Source organism: Zingiber officinale, chromosome 1A (genome assembly GCF_018446385.1).
Source record: "Zingiber officinale cultivar Zhangliang chromosome 1A, Zo_v1.1, whole genome shotgun sequence".
Classification (NCBI taxonomy): Eukaryota; Viridiplantae; Streptophyta; class Magnoliopsida; order Zingiberales; family Zingiberaceae; genus Zingiber; species Zingiber officinale.
The window spans coordinates 67,627,419-67,643,969 of record NC_055987.1 but is presented as its reverse complement, the minus strand read 5'-3'; the positions used below and the strand labels follow the sequence as shown (position 1 = coordinate 67,643,969).

The 16,551-nt window shown below is 42.6% G+C and overlaps 1 non-coding gene across 1 annotated transcript; it reads right to left on the bottom strand.

Annotated features, from left to right (window-relative positions):
- Positions 1-351: 351 nt before the first annotated feature.
- On the bottom strand, positions 352-458 carry LOC122039253. Its single transcript, XR_006128116.1, has one exon. It is a non-coding gene; the product is annotated as a small nucleolar RNA R71 (small nucleolar RNA).
- Positions 459-16,551: the final 16,093 nt, after the last annotated feature.

Below are 16,551 nucleotides of genomic sequence, written 5' to 3'. Positions count from 1 at the left end.
GATTATGCAGCACCTTATGCCAGAGGGTTCTGCTCAAATATTACAAGACCCTCTGTTAAAGCAAATAACTTTGAGATCAAGCCTGCAATAATCAATATGGTTCAGCAAAATCAGTTTGGAGGTGGACCGCATGAAGATACTAATCAGCATTTGGAAGTCTTTTATGAAATCTGTGGTACCATGAAAATGAATGGTGTTCCTTCTGAAGCTATTAGATTATTACTGTTTGGGTTTTCTTTACGAGATAGAGCTAAACAATGGTTGAATTCTTTACCTCCTAATAGCATTACCACTTAGGAGCAATGTGAGCAGCAATTCTTAAATAAGTTCTATCCCCTAAGCGAAACAGCTTATATGAGAAATCTTATTGCAAGCTTCAGACAATTCGACTCCGAATCTTTATTTGAAGCATGGGATAGATACAACAATATGCTCAGATAATGCCCACATCATGGATTGGAGAAATGGTTAGTGTTTCACACATTTTATAACAGTATCAATTACCATACTAAGGTGCCCCTAGATTCAGCTACTGGAGGGGTACTTATGAATAAAAGCTTAGATGAGACCAAGAAATCATTGAAAGTATAGCACAAAATCATCATCAATGGGAAATGGAGAGAAGTGGAGGCTATTCCTTTACAAACCCAACAAAAGCATCAGGAAAATTTGATGTAGATGCAATTATCTTAATGACTGCAAAGCTGGATGCTCTGAATGTCATAGTATGTTGTTGTGAAACATGCGAAAGTTCTGATCATTCTCAAGACTCATGTCCTTTGGGAGCTATTTCTGCACAAATAAATCAATTAGATCAATATGATGCTATCATGAGTTTTAATCAACGACAGAACAATCCATATTCCAACAAATATAACCCTGGGTGGAAGAATCATCCTAATTTTTCGTATAGAAATAATCAAGAACAAGGACCATCCATGGGGGCAAAATAAAATTTCCAATCGGGGCAACAGAATTTTCAGCAACAACAACAATCTTCTCAAAGCTATTAGTTTTCTAAAATTGAGAAGATACTCGAGGAAATTATCTCCAATCAAAATGAAATGAAGCAAGATATTTTGAAGCTAACTCAGAGAATGGATAATTCCGAAAAGCATCAAAAGATTCAAGATAGTCAAATTGCCCAATTAGCTTCATCATCTTCAAGAGCACCAGGACAATTTCTTGGAAAACCTTATGTTAATCCAATAGAGCATTGCAATTGAATTGAGCTTAGGAGCGGACGAAACTTGGGGGATCCTCAAGTGACTACTCCAAAAGGGATGAAAGCTGAAGAAGAGCTCTCTCCTTCAGCACCCGAATCCACTCAAATGCAAAAAGATGAGGAGAGTACCATTAAGGTTGAAGAGACTCTTCCACTAAACTCATAGAGTCAAGTAGTCCCTTTTCCTCAAAGATTAGTGATGCTGAAAAAAGATGAAGAGTTTGATAGATTTTTGGAAAAAGTTAAAGAAATTTGTGTTGAAGTTTCCTTAATTGATGCAATTTTACAAATGCTAAAGTTTGCTAAATTCTTGAAGGACATCATGTCAAACAAAAGAAGAAGGGGAGACATTGTGATCATAGCACTTATTGAGGAATGCAACGTTTTATTTGAGAAGAACATTTCCTTAAAACTTAAAGATCCAGGAAGGTTTTACATCCCCTGTAGTATAGGATCTGAGTTCATAGAAAAAACTTTTTGTGATTTGGGGGCAAGTGTTAGCCTCATTCCATATTCAATCTGTAATAAATTTGGTCTTAAAATTTTAAAACTTACTACCATGACACTACAATTAGCTGATCATTCATACAGGTATCCAATGGGAGTTATTGAGGATGTGCCGGTAGAGGTTGGTGGGAATATAATTTCCACATATTTTGTAGTACTGGACATGGTACAGGATCTGAAGATTCTGATCATATTAGGAAGACCTTTCCTTGCAACAGCTGGAGCAATAATTGATGTTAAAACCCATAAACTTTCATTGGTAATTGGTAAGGAAAGGTTGGAGTATGATTGTCACGCCCCTGAGGAGTCCCTGTCCGAAGAAATTTCGGCAGCATCTCCCCTGTACGGGTGACAATCTAAAGCATTACTACATGCAAAATATACCTCAGTCACACTCGGCTGGAATATATACACAATAGAAATAATATAACCACACAATTAATATACACAGCCAACCCGGCTGGACATAAATGAATAAAAACAACCATACAGTTAACAACAACCCACACGACTGGAAACATGCACAGCGGAAGACACAAAATAATACGAACGTAAAACCAACAACGACACTAACAAAAATACCTACCATCACAGACTTGACCCAAAATTCACATCGACTGGTTGGAAAACAAAATACACGAAATCAATATACCACCCCAAACGATAACAAAACCAAAACGAAAACTATCCTTGAGTGTGACGTAGGACCCAAGACTAGCAGCCAGCATCTCTCTAAGCATCCATGACTCATCTATCTGTTACCTGGCGAAAGAAAATCATTTTGTGGGGTGGTGAGTATTGGAACTCAGCGGGTAAGGAAAGAGAGAGTGCATGAACATAACATATAAGTAGAGAGTGTCAACAGTATACAACCTCATAAGAGGAATAGCAGATACTATAATAGAACCACAATAATTACTCAAACCTGAAACCATATCCTAGGCTAGGTATAGTAGATCAGAACTGGTACTAATCTGCTACAGTACTGCTCATACTATAGAGATAATAAGCAAGGTATATGTTGGAGCAATCCCGATGGTCCGCGGGACCATGTGTTTTGGTGTTTGGGCAAAGGGTTTAAGTTAGGTGCACCCTTGTATTTGATACGTGTATTTGAGTTGTGCAGGTTTGCAAGATACACATGTGACTTAGGTTGATGGCTTCGGATCTGGTGAAGGATGGAGCATCCGAGGTGTTGGCGCAACCTTAGGTCAAGGTTGACCTGGTTGACCCGACTCGAATTGACCTGACTCGAGTTGTATTTTGATGTTTGACGAGAATAGAAAAGTTGTATCTTGATTTTTGACAAGAATACAAACTTGGGAGATTGTGGGTGCAACCTTCGGTCAAGGTTGACCTGGTTGACCCGACTTGAGTTGACTTGATTCGGTAAAGTCCAAGTATGGAGACTTGGCACGAGAAAAGTCCAAGTATGGAGACTTGGCACGGAAAAGTCCAAGCAGGGAGCTTGGCACGGGAAAAGTCCAAGTATGGAGACTTGGCACGGAAAAGTCCAAGCAGGGAGCTTGGCACGGGAGAAGTCCAAGTATGGAAGCTTGGCATGGGAAGTCAGAGAGGGCTCGGCAGCTCGTTCTCCGGACTAGGTCAGAGAGGGCTCGGGAGCTTGTTCTCTGGACCAGACGAAGTCGGAGAGGGCTCGGCAGCTCGTTCTCCGGACTAGGTCAGAGAGGGCTCGGGAGCTCGTTCTCTGGACCAGACAAAGTTGGAGAGGGCTCGGTAGCTCGTTCGCCGGACTAGGTCAGAGAGGGCTCGGTAGCTCGTTCTCTGGACCAGATGAAGTCGGAGAGGGCTCGGTAGCTCATTCTCCGGACTAGGTCAGAGAGGGCTCGGTAGCTCGTTCTCTGGACCGGATGAAGTCGGAGAGGGCTCGGTAGCTCGTTCTCCGGACTAGGTCAGAGAGGTCTCGGTAGATCGTTCTCTGGAGCAGATGAAGTCGGAGAGGGCTCGGTAGCTCGTTCTCCAGACTAGGTCAGAGAGGGCTCGGTAGCTCGTTCTCTGGACCGGACGTGGAAGTCGGAGAGGGCTCGGTAGCTCGTTCTCCGGACTAGGTCAGAGAGGGCTCGGTAGCTCGTTCTCTGGACCAGACATGGAAGTCGGAGAGGGCTCGGTAGCTCGTTTCTCCAGACTAGGTCAGAGAGGGTTTGGTAGCTCGTTCTCTAGACCGGGAAGGCTTTAGGATTTAGGGCTGGGAAGCTCTAAGGCATTGGATCGGTCTGGTGACCGATCCAGTGATACTCAGGTTTATCTGATCGATCTGGTGACCGATCAGTAACCAAACAGTGGTTCGCTGTAGGTTATCTGATTGGTCCACAGACCGATCAGAAAATGATCAGGAAGCAACTGATCGTTGCCTGATCGGTCCATAGACCGATCAGGCTTTAAAGCCAACCCTCACAGAGATGGCTGACCAGTCTGGGGACCGATCAGCCTAGGGCCTGATCGGTCCACAGACCGATCAGATGGCTCCCAGACCGATCAGGGTGGAGCCTGATCGGTCCAGGCCTAGCCGTTGCGACACAACGGCTAGATTTCTGTGTTGTTCTTTGTCTTCTTCACAGGTGCAGCAGGTGCAGGATATATATCGAGGTCGAGGGCCTCTACAGGAACAGTTCTTGCTCTTCCTCCTTACTGCGATTTGAGTTTTGCTGAGCTCTTCTTTGCTGAAGCTTCGTGTGAGCTTCCCTCGACTGGTTGATCAGCTGCTGTTGGCATCATCCGTGAAGTTGCTGCTTCATCAATGGACTCCAGTCAACGAGAAGAAGGCAAGCAAACTTGGTAGAGTGTATTTACATTCATATTATCCATTGTTTCTTGCTTTATTTCTTGTACTCCTTTATTGCTGTTGCAAAAGAGATTGTGGCGAGGTTTCTCCACCCAGAAGGAGTTCTTATTAGCCGATTTTTCGGGGTCTCATCCACCGACGGATTGATAGGATTCGTCCACCTTACGGACACGCCGAGGAGTAGGAGTATCATCTCCGAACCTCGTTATATCGTTGCGTTTGAGGTTTGCCCTTTTCCATTTTCGTTTCTACGTTTATTTCTACTGTGCTAACCTAAATTGTAGGAAGAAACGAAAATTTGGGGTCGGCTATTCCCCCCTCTCTAGCCATCCGAAGGTCCTAACAAGTGGTATCAGAGCAAGGTTGCTCTTCGACGGATTAACACTCGGGGGAGCACAAGCTAGAGAATGGATCGACTTGGAGAAGACATCACGATTCCACCCTTCTACGATCGCGACGACTTCGCGTATTGGAAGGTAAGAATGAAGTATTTTCTTATGACTAACCTAGTAAATTGGAATTGTGTACAAGTAGGTTTTATTCCTCCGGTGGATAAAGAAGGAGAACCTCTTGACAAGAAGAAGTGGACGAAGGAACAAATCCACCGATCCATGATCAACGACGAGGTAACGAAAATCTTTGAATTTTCATTACCTATGATGTCTTGCGTAAGATAGGTGGATACAACGATGCCAAGGAGTTGTGGAACAACTTGGCTAAGTTTCATGAGGAGAGCTCCAATTCAAGTCATGAAGAGGAGTCAAGTGAGCCAAGTAGCTCACATCATGGAGGTATGGAATTAGAAGTTGAGGGCGACTCAACATCTAAGGAAGAAGAGGAGAAGAGTTCTTCTTCAAGATTGGAGCAAGAAGAAGAAGTCTCTACCTCCGGAAGGGATGAAGAAGAGAGCTTATATCCATCCTCAACCCTAGGTAACTCAAGCAACTTAATTTCAAGTAAATTACATATAATGTGCTTTGAGTGTAGGGAATATGGGCATTACAAGAGTAAATGTCCAAAGAGGATTAGGAAGACTCCACCGGCGCCAAAGGTCAAGGAAGCTGGAGTCCCGATACGCAAGGGCAAGGAGCACGTGGTGTGCTTCCAATGCAAGCAAAGGGGACATATAAGAGCCAATGTCCGAGGGGGAGGCAACCTCACAAGGACAAGAGACCAAGCACATCTATGGGGGGAGCTAAGGCAAACCCTAAGGTACCCTTTAAGGCATATCCTTGCAATTCTAATAAGACACATGCTAGTAGCTTTATTACATTTGTCAATAATCATAAGCATGATAACTATAGAAACTGATACATGTGCTTAGGTGCCAAATATGTTAGTCTAGATAAGTACAATACTAGAAGTACCAACCCTAGAATTAATTCATCTAAGGTTAAGGAAAACCTAGATAGGAATCCCAAAACAACTAGACATATGCCTAGGAATACCTCAAAGAAAAATGACAAATTAAAACTTGAGATATTAGAGAAGGAAAATCAAGTCTTAAGGTCAAGACTTGACACTTTAGAAAAGGCCCTTAAGAATTTGGAGAAGTCAACTCTAGGGTCTAAGGGTCAAAAATAAAAGCCCAAGGACATGAGAGGTTTGAGTCACAAACCTAAGTCTCAAGTGATCAAGCCCACTTATCATAATGTTCCATTCGATTATGGAACAAGACCTAGGGCTAGGAAGACCATCACCAAGGTCACAAGGGGAGTCACCCCTAGAGTTGATCTTGATGAGTCCCAAATGACCAAGGCTTTAAAGCCTAGGAGGGTCATTAGGAGGGTTGCTAGGGAAGTCATCCCTATTGAATATTTAGTGAACCCAATGAGCTCAAATAGGTTTTGGGTTCCTAGGAGCGTGATTCCATCACGCTAGATGGGTTAGGGTGTGCCAACCTTAATTGGATAGGTAGTTAACCTAATCATGGCAAAAGGTGGCATTTTAGGAATTTTCAAGGTGTAATCAAGCCTTGAAAATGAAATTTAAAATTTTACTCATTCCTAAGGTGATTAGGATGTGCCAACCACTTGAGGAATTTTCTAGGGTCAATCTAATTGGCACATAGTGATCTAAAAATCTTTAGTATATGATTTTAGATCTATTACACTTAGGAATATAGAATTTATGGCAAAATGATCAAAATTATCAAAAATGGCAACTAAAGCTAGAATTAGGTATTTTCTATACCTTTATATGTTATTTGCCATATATTGTTTGCCATATGCCATGTCATGACATCATATCTAATTTACTATCATTTGAAATGTCATGATAATGCTTAGGTTAGTTATATGTCATGCCTTATTTAAGTTTCATACTTTATGACATGACATCATGACATTGGCACATGTTTCCACTTATGATATTATTTTATGCCATGTCATCATCTCTTGCATGTATGATCAATTAAATTGATTTAAGGATAAAAACATAATTTGATATGGAGATCAAATTGTTGTTTAGAAAATGCATGAGAACTTAGCTTAAGATGACCTAAACCCATATCTCACATCAAAATTGACTTGGATGTATTTGATACACCTTAGATGTGTGTGAGATATTAGGATTATGAGTTAGGATCAAGGTGCATAGTTTTTGTACCTAGATGAGCTTAATTTGAAATTGAGGATCATAGGGAAAACTTGCGTACAAGTCATGTACACTTAGCCCTAAGATTGTGGTCCTAAATTAAATGGTTTAAAATCATTTCAAAATTGATTTGAAAAACCTTGATGAAGCTTTTCTAATGATAGCATTCATCATTGAGCAAGTTGACACAAAGATGGATTAACCTTGAGCTATTTCAAAGTCTTTTGAACTTTGTATCAAGATTTAAAAATGAAAGTTATTTTCATAGAAAACTATTTTTCCATGATAATATATGTTATGAGGAATGTATCCTCAAAATTTTACAATTTTTGGAATTTTCTGTGATTTTTTAGGGGTTTCTGAATTTCGGGAGAAAAATCAGAAATCCCTATCAGAGATTTGTGGACCGATCAGAGGGGATCCTGATCGGTCCAGGGAAGTCTGGATCGGTCACTGGACCGATCCAGAGAAGTGTGGATCGGTCTGGTGACCGATTCAGTGAGGTTCTGATCGGTCTGGTAACCGATCAGAGCGTGCCAAAATGCTGATTTTCGATTGTTGTCTGAAATTTTAGCATTGGAAGTTGGTGTTTTTTATTTCTAAAGGGTTGAAACTTTCCAAGACATTGTTGGTGCAATGGTCAAGGGGGAGTTGACCTTTAGGGGGAGTTTTACCTATTGGTCAAGCAGGAGTTGACTTTTAGGGGGAGTTTTTACTCGATTTTGAGGATGAGTGATATGAGATTATCACTAAGTTGATTATTGTCTTTAGTATCAAGGGGGAAATTAAGGGTTTCAATGAAAGGTATGGGACTTTCATTAGGAAGAAACTCTTAACCTTGATTCACTCTTTTTGATGTGTGTCAAAAAGGGGGAGAAATGTCTAGAGAATGTTCAAGGAAGAACATTGGAGTTTGGGGAGAATGTTCAAGGAAGAACATTGATTGGAGAACTATTGGAAAACCTAAGTTAGGTTATCGGGTTAACCTAACTTGATTATGGTTTTTGTCAAACATCAAAAAGGGGGAGATTGTTGGTGCAACCTTAGGTCAAGGTTGACCTGGTTGACCCGACTCGAGTTGACCTGACTCGAGTTGTATTTTGATGTTTGACGAGAATAGAAAAGTTGTATCTTGATGTTTGACAAGAATACAAACTTGGGAGATTGTGGGTGCAACCTTCGGTCAAGGTTGACCTGGTTGACCCGACTTGAGTTGACTTGATTCGGTAAAGTCCAAGTATGGAGACTTGGCACGGAAAAGTCTAAGCAGGGAGCTTGGCACGGGGAAAAGTCCAAGCATGGAGACTTGGCACAGAAAAGTCCAAGCAGGGAGCTTGGCACGGGAAAAGTCCAAGTATGGAGACTTGGCACGGAAAAGTCCAAGCAGGGAGCTTGGCACGGGAGAAGTCCAAGTATGGAAGCTTGGCATGGGAAGTCGGAGAGGGCTCGGCAGCTTGTTCTCCGGACTAGGTCAGAGAGGGCTCGGGAGCTCGTTCTCTGGACCAGAAGAAGTCGGTGAGAGCTCGGCAGCTCGTTCTCCAGACTAGGTCAAAGAGGGCTCGGGAGCTCGTTCTCTGGACCAGACAGAGTTGGAGAGGGCTCGGTAGCTCATTCTCCGGACTAGGTCAGAGAGGGCTTGGTAGCTCATTCTCTGGACCGGATGAAGTCGGAGAGGGCTCGGTAGCTCGTTCTCTGGATCGGATGAAGTCGGAGAGGGCTCGGTAGCTCGTTCTCCGGACTAGGTCAGAGAGGGCTCAGTAGCTCGTTCTCTGGAGCAGATGAAGTCGGAGAGGGCTCGGTAGCTCGTTCTCCAGACTAGGTCAGAGAGGGCTCGGTAGCTCATTCTCTGGACCGGACGTGGAAGTCGGAGAGGGCTCGGTAGCTCGTTCTCCGGACTAGGTCAGAGAGGGCTCGGTAGCTCGTTCTCTGGACTGGACATGGAAGTCGGAGAGGGCTCGGTAGCTCGTTTCTCCAGACTAGGTCAGAGAGGGCTCGGTAGCTCGTTCTCTAGACCGGGAAGGCTTTAGGATTTAGGGCTGGGAAGCTCTAAGGCATTGGATCGGTCTGGTGACCGATCCAGTGATACTCAGGTTTATCTGATCGGTCTGGTGACCGATCAGTAACCAAACAGTGGTTCGCTGTAGGTTATCTGATTGGTCCACAGACCGATCAGAAAACGATCAGGAAGCTACTGATCGTTGCCTGATCGGTCCACAGACCGATCAGGCTTTAAATCCAACCCTCACATAGATGGCTGACCGGTCTGGGGACCGATCAGCCTAGGGCTTGATCGGTCCACAGACCAATCAGATGGCTCCCAGACCGATCAGGGTGGAGCCTGATCAGTCCAGGCCTAGCCGTTGCGACACAACGGCTAGGTTTCTGTGTTGTTCTTTGTCTTCTTCACAGGTGCAGCAGGTGCAGGATATATATCAAGGTCGAGGGCCTCTACAGGAACAGTTCTTGCTCTTCCTCCTTACTGCGATTTGAGCTTTGCTGAGCTCCTCTTTGCTGAAGCTTCATGTGAGCTTCCCTCGACTGGTTGATCAGCTGCTGTTGGCATCATCCGTGAAGTTGCTGCTTCATCAATGGACTCCAGTCGACGAGAAGAAGGCAAGCAAACTTGGTAGAGTGTATTTACATTCATATTATCCATTGTTTCTTGCTTTATTTCTTGTACTCCTTTATTGCTGTTGCAAAAGAGATTGTGGCGAGGTTTCTCCACCCAGAAGGAGTTCTTATTAGCCGATTTTCCGGGGTCTCATCCACCGACGGATTGATAGGATTCGTCCACCTTACGGACACGCCGAGGAGTAGGAGTATCATCTCCGAACCTCGTTATATCTTTGCGTTTGAGGTTTGCCCTTTTCCATTTTCGTTTCTACGTTTATTTCTGCTGCGCTAACCTAAATTGTAGGAAGAAACGAAAATTTGAGGTCGGCTATTCACACCCCCCCTCTCTAGCCATCCGAAGGTCCTAACACGAGGGACCGTGGACAAGGCAGCGAGGACAAGGGCCGAGGGAAGCGACTTCGAGGCATACGCGAAGGATGGCATTGGGGACGAGCCGCGGGCTTGAATGCATCCGAGGGACGAGAGCCAAAGGAAGTAGACTTGAAGGCAAGATGTCAAAGCTGTAAATGAAGCATCAAATGAGTTATAAGGGTGAGGGTACGAGTGCATGAGAGATTGTACTCGGAGTAAAATCCTAATTTTAGGGTTTTACTGTAGCAGTACTGTAGCACTACTGTAGCAGTACTGTAGCAGTCGACTGCATGTTTTAGTAGTCGACTGGTGCAGTCGACTAGGGCAGTCGACTGGCAGCGAACAGAATGTCTCTGTTCGCTCGGTTAGTGTGGAATCGAGCCATTGGGATGTAACGGTCGAATTTTCACAGAGGGCAGTCGACTGCATGTTTTAGCAGTCGACTGGTAGGCGGGGTTTTCCAACCCGTGGCTATATAACCAAGCCTTGGAAGCTTGGTTGAGGTTGACGAAATTACTAGTGGGTAACCTCTAATTAGTAGTCAACTAGTGCCCTAGCAATCCAAGTGCTCTTGATCGAGTTGTGGCGAGGTTTCTCCACCGACAAGGAGGATTGTGCTAGCCGGAGTTTCCGGGGATTAATCCACCGACGGATTGAGGGATCGTCCACCTTATGGACACGCCGTGGAGTAGGAGCAAGTTATCTCCGAACCACGTAAACGAACGTGTCAATTGGTTTGCTTGTCTTTCTCATTCTTAGTCTTTAGCTTTCGTATTTGTATTTGTATTGTTTGTATTCCTCTGTGCTAACAAATACGTAGGAAGAGAGTATTTGGGGGTGCCGTCTATCCAACCCCCTTCAAGCCAGTCGACCGATCCCCAACAGTATATACAAATTTCCAATGACTAAACATTTACAATGAGAATATATTTCAACACGAGTAAGCATATCAGCATATATAAACAGCAGCAGCCAAAATAAATATAATAACAACAGCGTATGCACGGATGGTCACTTCCGCCCACCTCTCCGCACCATGACCCCTGTATGGTCGAGAGGCCGGGTCAGTGACACACTGTACACCACTCCAGCTACCACTCACACGAATGGCCGAGGGGACAGTTGCATAGTAGCTAAACTAGCTACATCTGCGACGGGGTCCTTGCTGCTCGTATTCCAGCTACCACTCACACGAGTGGCCGAGTGTGGCACGACAGGACAAGCGGCATCAACTCCAGCTACCACTCTCACGAGTGGCCGAGGATGCGGCATGCATGCAATGACATGATGCGAACAATGCAACAGTCATATATATATATATATATATATATATATATATATATATATATAAGCAGAAACAGGTATGCTACATGAAGCCAGCAAGCTCAATATCGTACATAAATAAGCAACAGTCAAAGCATACAAACATGGTATCTAGTATCTGCTATTGATCATGGACAACAACCAGAGACTGTATAGACATGGAAACGAATATCTAAAAGATCACGTGGAAGTATCAAGCGCAAGAAAAATAAGAGTAGAGTCAAGGTAAATAGTCCTTATCCAAAATAATTCATGCACTAAGGTCAAAGTACTAAAAGAAAATAAAGCAAGAAGTACCCGCCTTTATACGTAGATCGTGTCCACCATCTTCAATCAACGTCCTGCAAATCACGTGATGTACAATTTAACTTAATTTCATAAACAACACTAGCTAAACTGAACCCCAACTTAATTAGGGAAAAACCCTAATCCAACTATGAACCTTGATTCACCCAAATCCAATGAATAAATTCTTAATTAAAATCCACACCATTCCAGAACTTCAACAACACATAACGATCCAGAACATCACCATGTAACACATCGAAATCTCTTGAATGAACCTTGAAAATCCACAGCTGTATTGAAAGTCAGAGCAACATTGAATAGAACCCAGAATTTCCTCAAATTCAAACACAACCGACCACTTCACGGGGTATGGAGGAACAACAATTAGGTTTGAACAAAATTACAATGAATCAAACTAACCCTCTAAATCGAACCAGTAATTTCCATCATCTGTAGCTTAAACCACCAGAATCTGTCCCAAAATTCCAGAAACAATAGGGAAAGGAAACTCTAATCCAGACTCAATCCACCAACAAATCCAACAAAATCCGCAAGAAGCAACCAAAACAGCAGCAACTCCCAAAATCTGATGTTGAAAACCAAACGAGCCGCAAGAAAACCTCGAATCGTATCTCGATCAATCAAAATAATCATCATAGTCGGCACATCCCACTGCTTCTATGTACCTAGCCCTTACCTTATTGATCACATAACAAAATAAGGGGAATACTCACCGGATCAGCTAGGTCACAACTCGACGAGATGAGGATTAGCGGTTGTGTGGTGGCAATCGACGTTAGGGCACAACTAGGGTCGACGTCGAGTAGAGGTGGTCGGCGGCGTCTGTGGGTGAGGCTTGGGGATGAGGAGAAGGGATCGCCGGCTGCTGTTTGCTCGCGTGCGGGGAAGAGAGCTCGGGGAAGAAAGGGGTCGGCCGGAACCGAGAGAGAAGGAGGGAGAGGCGACTGTGGCTTCACGAGAGTGAGCGGCGCGAGCGTGCGTGGGGGAAGAGGGGTTCGGGTGGCATCGCGGGAGGATGGGGGAGGAAGAGGAATTGGCGTGATGAGGGAAATAGAAACCTAAGTTATATTTTTATACCTATACTTTGATTAACTAACTTTAGGTAAATTTAACCAATCAACTCCTAACTTAATTGGGATATCTAAACGGGCTTTTATCAAGCCTATAAACTTATCCTCTTAAATTCATCATACGAGCTCCAATTAAATCCCAGAAAAATTTTTAAAAAAATTCCTAAAAATTCCATTAAGATTCTTCGTCCATTAAATCTTAGTATTTAATTATTATTTGGTGCGGTATTTTACAATGATTTTTCTAACTCTTCTAACCATGTTTCTTCTTTTCTATTAAATGTTTGCAGCGGGGCGGACACTTATGAGCTTGAGGATTGGAATTTCCATCCTCATGGGAGGCCACCGGATGAGGAACATGATCCGGCGAGTGAAATTGGGAGGAGGCCTCCCAATAAAAATGAAAAATACATCTGCCCTCCTAGGGCAAGGAAAAGAGAAAAGGACTAAAAAGATCGGTCGAGCTAAAGACCTTAAACAAGCGCTTCTCAGGAGGCAACCCAAGGATTTTTTAGTATCTTCCAGTTTAAGTTTTTCTTTTTCTAGTACTTTTAAATTTGTTGTTACTTTTATTTTCAGGTTGTAATTTTACTTCTATGAGCTGGCCATGACTACTTCATGGGTATGGAAGCATTGGAAAAGTCAGGAAGGAGTAAAACCATCTTTATAGAGCAAAACAGAGCTCGATCATGTACTAGACATGACCGTGTAAAGCTTACAGAGAAGAATAGGCACATGGCCGTGTGACTTGCACGGGGCGTGTGAACCTACCCGAGAAGAAGAACTACTCGGTTGTGTATCACACACAGCCGTGTGATGATTCCAGAAGAGGAGATGTGCTCTACCGTGTCCCACACACGGCCGTGTAAAAATCTGAAGAAGAAATCTGCACTACCCGTGTATCACACACAGTCGTACAGAATTACCCAAGAAGAAGAAGAATCAAGCCGTGTCCTAGACACGACCGTGTGAACAAGGCCGTGAAGAAGATTTGTGTGGCCGTGCAAATTGGCACGGTCGTGTGGACTAACCTGAGAAGGAGAAGGTCGGGGCCGTGTAGATCTACACGGCCCATGTGGAGTGATCTACCTTGGTCGTGTTTAGAAGGCACGACCATACCTAGGCCGTGTCGGCCATACACCCCCATTCCTTCAAGTCACTTCTCTCTCCCAAACCCCTCTCTTCTCTAACCTTTATTCTAATCTTCTCAGACCTAGATCTCAAACTCATTCCTCTCCACAAACTTCATCAAGATCTAGATCCTGGCAACTCTGTTCTCCTCTCTTATCTTCAAGATCTACAACTCCTCGTTCCAAGGATCTTATTCTTTTTTTTGAAGATCTATTCTTACAAGATCTTACTTCCCCAACAAAACAACACCCTTCCCCACTTAAGCTTGACAAAATGTAATATTTTGAAGAAACTTCGCAAAGGGAGCAGCGGACCAAGCAGAGGAAAGGAACCAACAAAGGAAAAGGGAAAGCAGCCTACAAAGGGAAAAGGAAAGAGGATTGCACGCGATGAAGGTAACGCCAATGAATTTAATATTATTTTTAGAAATGAAGATCATAAGTCTAGATTTGAAATTCTTGTCAATAGAAAGATTGTGTGTACACATTATATAGACTCAACTGTTTTAGACATGTTAGGAATTAGGGATGATATAGATTGGATGATTGGGTCTCTTGATTGAAACGATATTATGTACACACATCTACCTGCATATCCTCTAATTATACTGGAATTTTTTAGTTCACTAGATGTTCACTTTGCTAATGAAGATGATTTTGTTGGCAAGATTACTTTTAGACTAATGAATCAAGAGTTTTAGTAGACATTTAGTGATTTCGATAATTGTTTTGGATTGTCTACCGGTAACTCTTGTAGGTTTGACTCAAGATTTAATTGGAATCATTTTTGGAATTTGGTTACTGAATTAGATCAACCATATGAGCCCTCTAGAGCTAAAGCTTCTCATATGCAAAACCCCATTTTTAGATAATTACATCGTGTCATGAGTAAAACTATTTTTGGTAAAGGGGAAAGTGATGGAGTTATAAAGAAAGTAGAACTTTATGCTTTGTGGGCTATGTTACATAAGATTGACTTCGATTCCGATTTCCATTTTTTGTAAACCTTGGTGAGAGCCGAAAAGGCATCCTCGGGATCGATTGTTTTTGGTGGTTTGATTACTCAAATAGCTATAAGTTTGAATCTTGATCTAGATGGGTTGGAGGTCATTCATGGCAATGCCATGATTGATATTGATGCATGTCTTGCTATGAAAATGATTTGTCGGGATGAGAATGGTTTTTCTTTTCCTAGGAAGAATGGTTTTCCATTACCTCTTCCTTATCTCGAGCGCACCTCTATCCGCAACCCTGCTAATTGGGTAATCACTAATAGAGATCCTGAGAATGTTCCTTCCATATCAGGAGACACAGAGCCCCACCTTGAGCCCTTGTCATCTAGACATCTACAGCCTTCCGAACATTCGGAACCTGCTAGTCACTCTTTTTTCTATGGTATGGGTTATTCCAGATTTAATTTTTCTGATTTTCACGCATCTCTAGACTCACTTCATGAGAAGCAGGATGCCTAAAGAGCAATGTTGGAGGGTCACTTTTCTTTATCAGATGACTAGTTTAGAGAAGTACAGAATCATTTTCAGTTCATGAGGAATTTTCAAGGTCAAGTGGCCGAATTTGTTCAGGACTATGATATTGATCAAGCTAGAATGAGAGAATTTATGCAGGGCATGAGTATTACTAGTCAACAAGTAGATGCCCTCTATGAGTATCATAGGATCCTGAGTGAGACTCCAGGTTTTCCTAGCTATCCTATTGGACGTCCACGTAGACCTCCTTTCCCTCGTCCACTTCCACCACCATATTGATTTCATCGGGACGATGAAAATTTTAAGTCTGGGGGGGGGGGGGGGGTTTGTAACCTACAAATTTTTGTATTTTTTTTCCAGTTTTCTGCACTTTCAGTTTTTAGTTTTGCATTTGTTTTGCTTTGTTTGGATTGTTTTTGATAGTTATTTAACTATCTTTTGAAAAGTTTTGTGGCATCCCTATTGAAGAAACATCAATCCTCACTTTTATGCTTACTTGGCCAAAAGCAAAATTGTTTGCACATTCTTTATCTTGATTCATGATATTGTAAATGATGCTAGTATGTTTAGTGCACCTCTTTTCTCTATCTTGAGTAACATGATGTGAGCTAAGTATCATATGGAAATAAGTTTGAGTTTTGGCTTAACCTTAAGGATCTTACCTTCACTTCACTTTACTTGAACTTGAATAGTTAATATCATTGAAATAGTCATGATTCATCCTATTTGTTTAGTACTTGGTTTTCATGGTGATTTCTCAAACTTCATTTTAGTTACTGGACGAGGCTCGAATCTTGTAAGATCATTTGGAAAAAACAAAATATCCCAACTTATGTGCCTATGAACATATGTGTTTAAGTGTTGCACAATGCAATCACTTAATGAATGGAAAAAAATGAATGAAAAAGTGAAAAAAAGTATTGAAAAAGGGATATAAAAAATAGTTGTCGTGAGTGGAAACTAGCAAGTCACCCCTTTGAGACCGAGTTAGGTTACTAGGGAAATGACTGCCATGTTTTTCTTGATATCGAGCACACCTTTGAGACCTTGGGTTGATTGAAAAATATGAACCAAGTGTGTGGCAGGTAAATACCTATCACTGGAAACATTAGGAACT